The sequence below is a fragment of the Marmota marmota genome, unplaced genomic scaffold (genome assembly GCF_001458135.2).
Source record: "Marmota marmota marmota unplaced genomic scaffold, marMar, whole genome shotgun sequence".
Lineage (NCBI taxonomy): Eukaryota > Metazoa > Chordata > Mammalia > Rodentia > Sciuridae > Marmota > Marmota marmota.
In genome coordinates, this window is record NW_026000136.1 from 7,311,150 (window position 1) to 7,324,253 (window position 13,104).

Below are 13,104 nucleotides of genomic sequence, written 5' to 3' on the forward strand. Positions count from 1 at the left end.
GCCTATCAATTGCCTCCCTCTGTCACTTTTCCACTTTATGATCCACTGAGACTAGGTGATGCCTTTCCTTAGTAAGACCATAACAGTGAAGCATTTCCATAGGGCAATGATGGTCCAGAAGACTGGGCTGTGTGGGGAGGTGAATGATTGCTCATCTCACACTCAGCCTCCTGACTTGCAGTCTGCACTTGGCAGGAAAGCTGGCTGAGCTAACCTTTGATATGGTGGATGGAACAAGGTTCTTGGTTCACATACAGATCCACATGGCTGCATGGGGAGCCCAAGCCTGGCCTGGCTGGACACCCATTCTGAATGATGTGGGTGAGGCCCACATGCCTTCTGCATCCTTCCCTCTCTCTACCTTCCAATCCTTCAATCCCTCAATCCCTCAATCCCACAACTCCCATCATGCACTGGCCTGAGGAGACATATAGGGTGGAGCCTTCTGTTCCCTTGGATAACAGCTTGGAGCTCTGTTTGTGAGATCTTCCTGATCATAGAAGAAAACAAAATTTTCAGCTTGTGGCTGGCTTGGGCACAGCCTTTGAGGGATTCCAGAAACCTCAAATCCATTTCATCTCAAGCCAAGTTAGGGGTCTTCTTACATTTGGTGGTTCTCCTCCAGACTCAAAAAAAAAATGAAAGCATTTGGAAACTGTAAACTTTGAAGATGCAGAAGAGCAAAAGGCACAGATGGGCTGTGTCATGTCCAAGTCACAGTCCAGGAGCATAAACATGTATGCAGAAAGGCAGGAGAAACCACGGATGGGGCTGCTTTTATCCCACGGAAGCTGGAAGCTGTCTTCCTGGAAGATCTTTTCTCTCTCCCTTTGTGCCACTTGAGTGACCCAAGCTGAAGTCTCAGATGAATAAATGATTGACTGAGGCTTGACTGTCAAGCCTGACCAGGAAATAAGCATAAACAGGGTGCTTGTGTGGACACTGGTGCTTTGCATATGTGGGAAAAATTGACTTCCAGATGCCTCCAGGCCTTGCTCACCACGCACAGTGCTCTGTGGGGAGAAGAGCACTCATCTCATGGGAGGGTTTTAGGCAGCACTGTTGATCACATGTGGAGCTCCTTGTGCAGTTTTGCTGAGAGGTCAGCACAGGCAAATCCTTTCTGCTCATTACTGGTTTTGCAGAGCATCTCTGGATTAGAGATTACAGGAATGCTAATAGAGCTGCCTCTGTCTGAAATTCTGCAGGACGGTTTCCTGGATACTGACCTTCTCCTAGCTGGAGGACAGGGGCTTCTGGAAACAGTGTTGCTGATGACTTCTGCAAGGGCCATATGATTTCTGAGATGCAGAACCAACCTTGGAGCCTGGTAGGTTAGGGCAGGGGTGGGTAGCCTTGAAAACTTGGTGACAGCAATGTCTGTGGAGGGTTGGGGTGTGTACTGACCTTCAGGTGAGCTCAGACAGGACATTTTTCTGGAGTGTGTACCACCTGAGGAGGAAGGAGAGTGTTACGTGGGGTGCCTATCCACAGGAAGTGAGGACTTCTAGCTCCCCCTGCAGGGTAGCTGGAAGTCCCTTCTGACAGGTAGATGTTCTAGGTTCATGTGACTTGTCCTCTCAGGACATGGGTAAAATGGTAAACACAAATGACAGTGGCTACTGGTGCTGGGTAGGATTTGTGTGCTCAGTGCTCAGCTTAGCTGCACTGGGGTTGGGAAGCTGACTTGTCCTGGGTGTCAAGAGAGTAGGATGCCCTGTGGCTGTCCCCCCACAGCAGCTACAGAGGTTAGGAGGGTCTCTGGACACCAGAGGCCCAGGGAAAGGAGGGGTCGGCATGGGCTAGGAGAGGGAGTGTGATCACTGGCCTTAGGAGCAGGGCTGAGGAACTCATCCTAAGAATCAGGATGCCCCAGTGTCCTCAGTGTAGGTCTAATGTATTGTCATAAGAAGTGACCCTCACAGGGTCGTTTCCTTGTTTAAATAAATTTAAGGTGGGATGATGAGAACTAAGGTAACTGGGGAGCACTCCGCAAATGTGGCACAGTCTCTACATGGATGGAGAAGGAAAGACACGAGAGAACCAGCTGACAGAGAAACAGGCAGAATCCCGAGGCATAGAAGCACCTTCACCCAGCTCTCAGTGGCCCCATGGAGGGGTGAATACAGACCCGACTTGCTCTGACCATGAAGTGGGGAAGCCATGATCACTGAACAGTTGTAGAGACTCAGGAGTCAGGGGCCCCTGGAGGGGCTTCAGGACAGGACGTGAGTCTGTTTCTGGCTCTGACTTGATCCTTCTGCTGACCACATAGTGTCCCAGCCCCAGATGTCCCTCCACCCCTGCAGACCCTGACCTTTCACCTGCCATGGCTTTCTTTAGCCCCTCTGACCAAAATCTGCACACTTGGCCTTCCTTTCTACCACTTCCTTTCCCATGTGGCCTGACACGTACCTCCTCCCCATGGGTGGGGGATATCTTTTTCCTGGGTTTCTTGTAAGAGGTTTTGTTGGGGGATTTTTCTCTTTAGGTTTTTTTTTTTTTTTTCCTGAATGAGTCCTACATCTTCCTTGTCTCCTTCCAAGTCAAGGGGACATACCAGGGGCCGGGTTTTCCTTCTCTCCTGGCCAAGTGTCGACTATGGGTGTGTCAGTGCAGTGCTTGAGATTTGTCCAGGCTCAGGGTAAATGCTCTCAGGCACCTTCCACTTACACAGGCTCTGGGTTCCCACTACTCAAGGATCCTCAGTGTCTCGCATCCTCATGGGCTGCATGTCTTCACCCTGATGGCTTGGTTCCCATGGCTGCTTCCCCTTGCAGGCTAGACTGCTCCTCACAACTGTTCTGTCTGGTTATCTCTTGGCTGTGCAGGAGGATCCTATGTCAGTGAAGTTTCCCAAGCTTATTCTCACTTGGGCTCCAAGGGCAGCAAGGCTGTCAACAGCTCTGCCCTTGTAACTTTCTGAGCTCTGGCTTCTTACGGCTAGAATGAAGTGTATGATACCACCACCTCCTGGGTTGCCACCAGGTGAAACTAAGTAGTGCCACAAGCCCTGGACCTTATCAGGCTGGAGACACTTTCCATTGCCACCCTTGTTTCTGATGGTGCTTTCCCTCTTGTAGGTGGGGGTCCCAGGCCCCTATATCCTGACCCTTCCCCACCAGAATCCTTTCAGCTTTTAGAAGCCAGTGATCATGACTTCTTGCAACGAGTCCCTATCACAGTATACAAATTCAACCTGTTGTTCTGTAACTCAAATCGATAACACATCCCAACCTTCCTGGACGTTAGCCTCCAAAACTATAGCTTCATGGAGCACAGCTCCAGCCTTGCTACATGTGGGCCTAGGAAGCCACTCAGGCTTTTCAGTCACCCAAAGTCACTTGCTGAGTGGGCTGTTTAGGCTTCCCCAGAGAAATAGAACCAGTGGAGTGTATAGAGGGAGACCACAGGGGATATCTGATGGGAATTGGCTCATGGGATTACAGAAGATGGACTGTCCTGTGGTATGCTGTCTATATGCTGGAGAGCCAGGAAAGCTGGTGGTCTGACTCACTGGAGTTCAAAGGCCTGGGGAAAACGTCCATTGGCATGAGTGCTAGAGGCTGAGGGCAGGACAGGGTGGCTGGCCCCTCTATAAGGGAGAGAGTTACCCTTTTGCCTTTTTATCCTACCCAGCCCTCAGCAGATTGCATGGTGCCCACCGACATCAGGGAGGATGAATGGATCATTTTTTACTTAGCACACTGGTTTAATACTGATCTCTTCGGAAACATGATCAGGTCACACTCAGAGATGATGTTCTGTCAGCTACCTTGATGTCCCTTAGCCCAGTTAAGCTGACATATATATCTGTCACTCCTGGCAGTGTGCTAGGGCCTGGGGATACAAGGGTAAGGCAGGCAGTGGCTTCCAGGCCTCGAGTCTGCTGTCCTGCCCAGCAGACGGACATCAGCAAAGGTTCAAAGATTTCAAAGATAACAAATGGTATAGGGTGTTGGCAGCAAGTGCCCACTGGAGAGACCTTTCCTCACTGCAGATTGACCTGAGTCCTAAGGTAAATTCAAAGGAAAACTGCAGAATTGTGGATGATGATTCTCAGCTCCACCCACGTGGCCATGGGGCCACATTAGCTCCAAATAGGGAAGAAATAGGCTGAGTGTCAAGGAAATGAGGTCATCTGGAATGTGATTTCAAGTTTCTTTAGGGAATCATGAAAATCCACATTGAAAAACTCGGACTTTCCTTAAAGAGGAAAGACACTGCAAACCACAGGATAGTATAGAGCTCTGTCACAGAGAGGAATGTATGGGGCAGAAAGGTGCAGCAGGGTGTTTCTCTGGGAAGGAAGTTATAGCACTGGAGAGCAAAGTCAGAGTCGAGGGCCCTGTCTGCATCACATCATAGCTTCAAGGTAGCCTTGGTGAAGGAGCACCTTGGAGAGCCTAGAGCCCACATCCCACAGGAGTGTCACATACCCATAAGCCCTTGATCCCCCATCCTCCTGGGAGGTTCGCCCCAGACTCTCCATCAGCTGGTGAGCTCTGGTCGAAACCTGAATCTGCTAGCTCTTCCCAATGATGTCATATCCAGGAAGTACAAGAACAGACACTGTATCACACAGTTTAAGAAGTTTGACAACAGGCTTGTGTCAGAACCTGGCAGCATGGCAGAGAAGTGCCTGTGGAGAAGAGGAGCCTTTGAGAGGGAAGTGGGTCTGGCTACTGAACCTGGGAGGGCACAGCCCCATGCTCAGTTTCTGGTTACACCTGAAGCCCCTGTGCCTTGTCTTCCCTAGTGAGCATTCCGGCTGAGTGCCACCCATAGCATTGCTGATCTGTGATGTTCAAGACACATCCTATGCCCAGAGTACAGTGCTGCAGGGTTCAGGAGCAGGTATGGGGGAAGGCTGCCCCAGTGTCTGAGGAAGTAAGTCACGGCAAACACCACACATCTGGTAACCCCTGCAGGAAGGTGATCATGCTGGCACTTGGCCATGACAATACAAAATACCCTGTTTTTCCAATCACCTCTTCTGTTTCTTCAAATCAGAATTGCAGGGCTGACTAACTTCCGTGATTGTCACTAGGTCAGAGCACAGTGAGGATCTCAACTGCCAGGGTGGTGCTCTAGGAAGGGTAGGGGCTCTTAGAGATCAGGCAAGGGACAGAGCACTGACAATCTTGCTAATTAATTCAGGAAACAGTTATGAGTGCATGCAGAATGAACTTCATGAGGGAGACAGGCTATGAGCAGTTAAATCGTGACAGTAGGTGGTAGATGTGGTCATAATAAGGTTTTTATAAAAAAGTAAAACAGAAAAGAGGGATGGGAATATGGAGGACAGGAAGAAAGTCCCAGTGTATGCAGGAAGGCCTTGCTGAAGAGCTGAGCAAAACAGAGCTAGGGCCAGTGGGGAGGCCACTGACCAGTAGTGGGGGAGGCAGAGTAGCCACAGGAGACAAGCTGTGGACAGAGGAGCTGGAGAGGAACAGACAGGCCAGGCAGAGCCCTGCCAGCCCCTTGGCAGAGTACAGATGCCTTGTGTGGGCTGCAGACAGATGTTAGTATTCCTTTGCAAGTTTTAGCAGAGCCAGTTTGGCAAATATTTGGGCAACAGATCCAAGCTCAGGTCTGCTGAACAGAAGTGTGACGTGAGTCACCAAGACAGAGTCAGACAAAGCCTCCAAAACTAGATGAAGCTCTGGGCCCAGGGGTGGGGAGGGAGACTCACTGCATGGCCCTAGCTGAGCACACAGACCCTGGTCTTCCTCACAGCAACTGTGGCTATTGTCCCCTCCCTGAAAGGACCTACTCAGACTTCTCAGGAGTTACTCAATCTGGTTCTGAACTGACATTAAGCCCTCTGACTCCAAATGCTTGGGTGGTCGTCCAGTAAGGTTAGGGGCCCTTGGAGGTCAGCAGAGGTACAGGGTTTTACTCAGGTCATCTCACAGTGGCCCAAGTCATTGCTCAGACCCACCTCGTGATTTTTTTTCAACAGTTCCTAAATTAATGGAAATTGACTCTCTGGCAACTGGCAGAACATTGATTCTCTGGTCCACAGAGGAAGGGCCACTACTTACAAAAGGGCAAGGAAAGCCACTAGAACTTTGCCTGTCTGTGAAATTAGCAAACTGAATGTGACCCTGCATCCTGGGGGCCATAATGATTGCTGCCACTATCCAGGGCTACAGGAGGGAGTGGGGGTTCCCACTAAACATGCCGGAGAGGATTTTGCAGAGGAGAGATGGCTCTCAGAGCCAGAAGGATGCTGTAAAACTAATCGGGGGTGGAGAGGGGGACTCCAGCAGCCCATGCAGCTAGAGGTGGTTTGGTTATAAGAGAAATCAGCAGAACCTTGGAACTGGACTATGTTAGGTGTCACTCCCCAGAAGGGAGGGGTGTGGCACCTGGGCTGCCACAGGTGTTGTTCCCTGAAGGGAAGAGTCTTGGCTCTTGTTTTGGTCTAGAAATTCCCAGGAAGGCTTGTGATTGACTATGTGTCATCAATTGTCCTTGGAGAGGGGGATGTTCACTTGAGTTGCTGTTGTGGGTATGGGGTGAGATAAGGGATGGGTGCTAGACCATAGCTTTGTTGAACAGTAAATGCAAAAATGAAGAATCAAATTCTGTATGATTTTAGAGCCTTCTTAGCCACTTTGCACATTAATGACCTGCTAAAAGAAACTTTCAGGTCCTTAACTGACTGCCAGTGATCCTGTAAGCCCTTGCACGTGCTGTGTTGGCGCAGCAGAGTCAGGACACGCAGGCTGTACCAAGGATCAGGCCCTCCTGGAAGCAGCCTCCCCCACAGTCCATGCACTGCTGATTTTTCTCCTGATGCTAATTCTGCCTCCAGCGTGGCTAGCCCAGCCTTAGTGCTGAGGGATTCATGAGTGTGGGCTTTGGAAGGAATGCCAGTCAGCCTCCTGCGCTAGCTAGGAGAGGAGATTAAGGCCATTATACATAGGGAAGTACCCAAGGAACAAGGTCCTGGGACCTCCGCTGCCGAGTCCTTGGCTCTACCTGAGAAATGGGGTGAGAGGAGAGCCCATCCACAAGACCATTCTGTGATCTGTCTCTGGAGGTAGCCCTGGAATTGTTCCTCCCTCCTTCCCTGATCTAGTTTGTGAAAAGTTGTATGCCAAAAATCTGGGAACTGGCTGGAGGTCCAAGATTAGTCCAAAGGAGAGCAGCCCTAGTTCAGGTCCTCAGAAGGGTGGATGCCTGCAGGGGTCAAGGCCTCATGCCAAATTGCCCTACAGAAACTTCTGTTCATGGCAGGCATGCCCTGGAGAGACTGCTTTGCTTCTCCTGGGTGGGGTCCTATGTTGTGTCCCATATTTTCATCTCAATAGCCCTAAGCGATAACTAGAAGACTCCATGTGGCCAAGAGAGGCCACCTGGTAAACATGTGCTTTGCTGGGTTCCTAGGTAGGGACAAAAAGTAACCTTGTTTTTGTGCAGTTGTCACATGGTCATGGGTGGGGCAGGCCAGCTTGTCTCTGGGGGACACTTCTGCACAGGAACACAGGTTGACAACCCTGATCTTTTGTTGGCTATGTTATTCCACCTTGATGCAATCCATGTGTCTGTCGCATGTGGTTAGTCATTATCAAGGTTAGGGGAGAGCTGATGCTGGTTATGAGCTAATATGAGCTGATCATTAGGCTTACTCTTTTTTCCCTGTTTCTCTAGTTTTTCTAATTTTACTACTGACTGGAAAAACTTCATGAAAAACCTGGTTACCATGGGTCATCACAACCTCTGATTATCAACAGAAGGTCATCAGCAGGCCACTGTCCCTTCAGAAGGCAGCTCTGATCTCACCTTGCAGAAAGCCCCTGCCCTTCATTCCAGACCCCACCTCACTCCTGGGCTCGCTCTCCTACACTCAGCCTGCTCCCTCATGACCCTTCTTCCTCATGTACCTGCATCTGTATTTGGGAATTATCCTGAAGTAGGACCTTAAGGGCAGGGGTGTCCCTAGGCTTTGCTCTCTGATGTCCCCAAGACAAAGCATCTGGCATACAGTAAAGATTTGGCCACTGTTTGTGGAGTGGACATTGCTGAAACTCCAGTGGTGAGTTGGGAAGACCCTAAACTTAACATATCCATGTCCTGCTCTTCAAACCCCATAAGTGTGTTGCTTTACATGGCAGAGAGGGTGTAGGAAGCAGATGGGAGAAGGCTGCTCCTCAGATGATCTCCAGATAGGGAGGTGACCCTGGATTATTCAGGCTGGAAAATCAAGACCACAGAACCTCCCCTGGAGCTTCTGTCCCTGTCCTGGGCTTTTTGGCTTCTGTGGGCCATGTGGGCCTTTTGACTTCTGAAAGTGTGCAATGAGCTTCTGCTGTTTTAAGCCACTAAGTGTGTGTTAACTTGTCCCAGAAGCAAGGACCGAAAATACAAACGGTAACATTACAGGGCTTGGAGCTGCTTCCCCATGAAGCATCAGGCCCCATGCTCAGCCCATAGTACTCCAGGGACCCCAGAAAATGTGGATTTTGATGTTTCTCTCAAAGATAGAAGAAAATATGATAATGAATCTCAAATAAATCCAACTTGGATGGTTTCTTCTTTGAACAGCACAATCAGGAAGTTATTATCTTTCAAGTGTAGGTTTAATATTTAATGATGTTTTTCTCAGATCATAAGTGGGTTTTCCACTAAGATTTAATAAGAGAGCTATTGTCATTACACCATTTTAAAATAACAGATTTGCCTCTTTTAAACCTGACTTCAAAAATGGGTGTGGTTACTAAAAGTGGTATGGAATTATAAAGAAAACTAAATAACTGTACCACCCGCCCCAAATGTAAATTTTTGATGATAATTCTGAATCATAAATATCAAGATCCATTTTTACTGGAACATATAATAAAAGGGGGGGAAGATTTGAATCACTCCACCTTCATATTTATAAGCCACTGTTAAAAATTATGGTAATAGATGGGCTGGGATTGTGGCTCAAGTGGTAGAGTGCTCACCTAGCATGTGTGAGGCACTGGGTTCAATTCTCAGCACCACATGAAAATAAAATAAAGATATGATATCCACCTGAAACTAAAAAATGAATATTTAAAAAAATTATGGTAATAGAGTGACATGACAACAAAGAATCTCTTAAAATGATCTGGGCATCTTAATTAGAGGTGAATGGCCTTCTGTTGTCCCCCATTAATATTTGACCATATGACACATAGTGAGAATTCAGTAATGGCCTCTTCAGATGACTGGGACATGTTTAATATATGTGTGCACAGAGAAGAGCTTGGTCCATCCCTGTTCCAGAAATGCTCAAAGCAGGGGGTAAATGGCCACATAATTAGGAAATGATAGCTATAAGCTACCTCACCTTCCACATGAATAATATAAACATGAGATATAAGTAACAAATTGCCTGTTGCCTTTATAAGACACATAGATAATATTCCTGATTTGGTTGTAGCAAGTTAAAATTGCCCAGTTGCAGATTTTCACCAGCCTCTATTCTGTAAGCAGGAAATGTTCAAGGGGCTAACCAACCTTTGATACAGTGCTGAGACACTAACTTCTCTCTGCCTGCAGTTTACTGAGGGGAAAACAAGAACACAAGCCTGGCCTTGTTAATATCAACTCAAAAGCAATAGAGTGAGCTGGACATAATCAACTGTAAAAGACCAGGACCAAATTTAGTTTACTGTAAGCTTTTAGTTAACAAATCCAAACACCAAATACTGGGTTATATCCTGGTTTTATGACATGACCCTGCCCATGATTCTGAGCAGAATGGGATCTTCAGGAAAAGATAATATACCATGAACATGTTACTCAATGTACATCAGACATGGGGTGCAGCTTCAGATTCCCAGAACTCAGTCATCACTTAGATGCTTTATCTCCTGAAATATATGAGAGGCATTCTATGGGGAATAGGGGAAACACTAAACAACTTGATGCATTTCTGCCTCAGTACCACTGGAACATAATGTTCCCAAATTATAGGGATTTTGTTTTATAGACTTTTTTTATCTCAAGCACATCAAACATTGCTTCATATGTATGACAAACACATTAAGAATGATAGAATGAATATTGCCAGATTATGAGCCTCAGAGATATCTTGGGGCCTTTCCTTGAACTAGTTGTTTAAGGAAGGAGGGGGAAGGTTTAGTGTGGTTTACTGACAGATCTTAATATGTTGTACTACTTTGCTAAACTGTATATGAAAAGGAGTTTTCAGCCCTAAAAGATTCTCTTTTACTTTTCCCACCATAATACAGACCTCCAATATCTCCTGTTTTATTGTGAGACAGGAACCAGAGCAAATGTTCTACATGCAGAAATTAGTGGGGAGTTGGCCTAAATCTACACATACTTCAAAAAACAGAAGATATAACGTTTCAAAGAATGTTTTCTAATTTCTCTACTACATATTTCCAATGACAATAATGATTTAAAAATTTTCATTTTTATCTGTTGAAGGATTTCCCATGAAATAGTCAGGAAATATTTTTTTCATCAGATCTCCATGATCATGGGTCTGAGTAATGACTCAAGGAAATGATAAAGAGAAGACAAATACAATTCAAAGGTAATTATTCTAATTGGCAAGTCTCAAAAATACTTCTAGAATATTTACATTTTATAAACACGTCTATTAAAATGATGAAAACTGTTAAAGTTATATCCATGTTAGAAGAGTTTAAAAATATTTTGCTGATGGATCAAAGACATTGACATTAGACCAGAAGCTATGAAACTCCTAGAAGAAAATGTAGAACCAACACTCCAGCTTTTAGGGTCAGGCAATGACTTTCTCAATAGGACTCCTGAAGCTCAGGAGAAATAATGCCAAGCCATAGCAGATTTTTTTATAAAACAACTTTTCCCTTTAAGGAGGCTAATAAGCAGGACTGACTCACATCATAGACTGATAAGAAAATAGTTGTTTAAACACACATCCTAAGAACTTTGGAATTAGATGAGCCAAAGTTAAATTCTCAGTCCCATCTCCTGCCAGATATACAATTTCCTCATCTAAAAATGGGGGTGATGATGATGCAGTTGTTGTTTGAAATTGCACTGCTACAACATCTGACTGTTATGAAGGGGTTTGGAGATATCACTTCCCTTTGGTCCCAACATTTCTCCTCCCTTTTATTCTCAGTTATCAGGGCAAGAAACACAACAAGTTTGCAGTATATCTCAATGCAGGCACAAAGCTCTAGCAAACTCTTTTCTCTTCCTCATGTACCTCCAGTTTGGGAGAATAGTAGAAAGCAATGAATGGATATCAACTAGTCAGGAAAAACACAACTTCTTTTTGGCTACCTCCTGTCTTTATCATATACCCAAAGAAGAGCCCTCTTCTCAAGCTTATGACAAGCTGCCCTTTACATGAGCAGTACTTTTCATATGTCTTGATTTATTGACACTTTATACAGTTTACTAGCAAAGTATATTTCTTCACCCCAAACACTCTATGGAGAATACTTGAAATTATCCTAATTTTGAAGACAAAGTCCAAGGCTCAAATTAGAACTTTACTCCACTGATTAAAATTTACTTCTACACCCAAACTGCTCTTGAAAGCAGCATATTTTTTTTAGGGGAAACTTTTGTATTTTTTTTAAATACACAAAAATCATACTTTTATATACTTTTAAGATAGAATTATTTCTCTAAGTTTTTGTGAATTTTGTTAAAATCAGGATTCATATATGAAATGTGCTTTGTAAACAGGTTAAATGAAAGGTAACACTTTCATCTTTTTCTTTTTCATAGGCTTACCTGCTTATGCAATTTATGATTAGAAATTGCTTATAGGATATTTGGGGAAGAAATTATTTCCCTCTTGGGAGAAGTTTTAGTAAGATATGACATAAAAGAGAATGTCCCTGAGAATAAATATTTACTTGTGTTTATTGATTTAAGAAAATCTTACCCCCAAGAAAGCCCATTTCCTTGTGAACTGAAATGAATCATTTATACCTCAACAGGTTTTTTTCTGCTGTATTAATAGTTAGAAACATTGTGATTATTTCATTCTTGAGAGTGGGAACTTGAATACTGTATATAAACAGAGCATTGAACTAACTGTAGTTTGAAGACAACACAGAATATACTTGTGGTAAGTAAAAATGCTTATCATAGTTCGATTTTTTGACGGGTATCTCTAGCTTCCAACTGAATAACTCTTCCTATGATAGCTTGGAAAATAGGATGATGTAGAATGGTCAGTGTAGCAGAAACAAGGATTTTATCTTAACCTTCAATGACTATGACCTTGGCCAGCTTCAGCTGGAAAATCTTTTAACCCTGAATGGTTTTGACTTAGATCACTCTAAATAGGAAGACATTTGTTAGAGTCTGTAAACAAGTCAGGATGGTGCCTGGCATTTTGCCAGAGAAATGTTAGAGTCTGTAAACAAGTCTGGATGGTGCCTGGCTAAATGCCAGAGGGAGTGGTTTGTGAAGTAATGCCATCGAGCCATTAAGTGTGGAGATTCCTTATTGGTTGACTGCGAGCCATTAAGTGTGGAGATTCCTTATTGGTTGACTGATGTATCTAGTTTATGTTAATTAGATAAGCTGTGTGGAATGTATAAATACCTCTGTAGTCCTATAATAAACGGCTTCCACTCCTGCTGTATCAATGTACACAAGTTGCTTGTCACCCCCCGGTTATTTTGCTGCAGCCGGACTGCGGCAGATGGTGGCCCGTTACGGGGAGCCCCAGGACACTCGGGGGTAAGTTGACAAAAAAAAGCTGCCCATTCCTACATAGGACGGGAGCAAATCTGCTCCTCCCTAGGCAGATAGGGCGAGAGGAAAAATGACCATTTCGAGAAAATGGAGAAGATTGATACAGTATGTTTGTGTCTTGTTTTGTCTCAGTGTATTGTATTGTCTTTGTGATGAAAATATGGAAGGGGTGAGAAGTAAATTACTAAGGGAAGAAGGCACCCCAGTGGAACCAAGAATAGTTAGGGCATGTGTTGATAAGAGCTCAGGAACTCTAGTCAGAAAGAAAAAGAAAGTTCAGAAGAAGAAGGATTATCAGGAAAAAAGTTGCAGCAAAAGGCTATTACTAAATACTTTTCGTTACCGGAGGGTGTGTGAAGCAGAGAGGCGGCTGCCGAGTGTGCAAGC

At 45.2% G+C, this 13,104-nt stretch overlaps 1 pseudogene; it reads left to right on the forward strand.

Annotated features, from left to right (window-relative positions):
* LOC107155906 overlaps nucleotides 1-13,104 on the forward strand; it is a 32,826-nt pseudogene that overhangs the window by 15,557 nt on the left and 4,165 nt on the right.